Source organism: Sinocyclocheilus rhinocerous, unplaced genomic scaffold, assembly GCF_001515625.1.
Source record: "Sinocyclocheilus rhinocerous isolate Xijiao unplaced genomic scaffold, SAMN03320098_v1.1 scaffold392, whole genome shotgun sequence".
NCBI lineage: Eukaryota > Metazoa > Chordata > Actinopteri > Cypriniformes > Cyprinidae > Sinocyclocheilus > Sinocyclocheilus rhinocerous.
Window position 1 is genome coordinate 901,562 of NW_015638990.1, and position 1,164 is coordinate 902,725.

The 1,164-nt window shown below is 34.8% G+C and overlaps 1 protein-coding gene across 1 annotated transcript in view; it reads right to left on the bottom strand.

Annotated features, from left to right (window-relative positions):
• Positions 1-1,164, bottom strand: part of LOC107750858 (prolyl 4-hydroxylase subunit alpha-1-like) — a 14,307-nt gene that overhangs the window by 883 nt on the left and 12,260 nt on the right. The gene's annotated exons all lie outside the window — the stretch shown is intronic.

The window sequence follows — 1,164 nt, forward strand, 5'->3', positions numbered from 1 at the left end:
TCCATTTGTTCGATACTGGAGAGAAAAAAAAAAAAAAGAGAGAGAATAAAACAAGTGAGAAAAGTTTGTTACAGATGTGGTTGGCCAAACGTTTACATTTCCAAACTCGCTTATTATTAAGAGAATAATACATAAATGTCATATTTACTACAGACTCACCCCATTTATTGCCTACTAATACTGGACAGGCAGCATGTCTTGTGCTGTAGTCTCCTTCTCCACTGGCAAAAAGGTTATACCAGAATACTGCAGTACCCTGAAAAATAACAATCAAAGAAGAGAGTGAATATTAAAATGAATGTTTTCATTTTAATCAATGTTTTCAAACTAGTTTACAGATTATGAAAAATGATTCATTATTAGTGCATACCTGTCAATATTTGGGTACCAAAATACGGGAGGGGGGGTCGGAGTCAAAAGTAAAAATTTTTATATTATATTATATTATTTTTATATTAATTTTAACAATTATTATCAAACAATTATAATAATTTAGTAAAATAAATATATCTTCGTGTAGGCTATATCTTTAGATTATTATAATTCATTATCTTCTTGTCGATCCACCCGTTCACATTTACAACTGCGTGTTTTCTGCATAGAAATAAGGGTCGTTTTTGGCTTTGGTTTTGGCTTTGGTCTAAACAAAAAGCATAAGGGCTTATTGAAAAATGCAAATTCATTCTCTGCCAGCAGGTGGCGCTTTTCGACAGGAATATAGCCGTTTTCCCGGTAACCGCAGTAAACAAAGCAGGGCAGCACCTGACTTTGAAAATTGCAGCGCTCATATTTAATCAATTAAATAGCCTTTTGAAGTGTAAGCTATATCTCATTTTACATGTAAATATACATTTACATGTATATTCAGTTTTTTTTCACTGGAGCACCACCCGAGTCTTCTCCTCCCATTTCTACCAGTGATCATTGTTTCCTTCCCGCGGTACTACCTGCGCACATATCAATAGCAACACTGGGCTGTAGGTTGCCAAGTTGAGGGGACAAATGGGTTTAAATTTGTATGCGTCGACTGTGTGAGAAAGATGTGTTTCATACAAGATCTGGCAACTGGACAACCTTGAAATTTGTTGTGGTGATTATTCATATAATGAGGTTTGGCCCATACAAATTATGGGAGTTTTACCGTAAGCAAATGTAGCAAACATA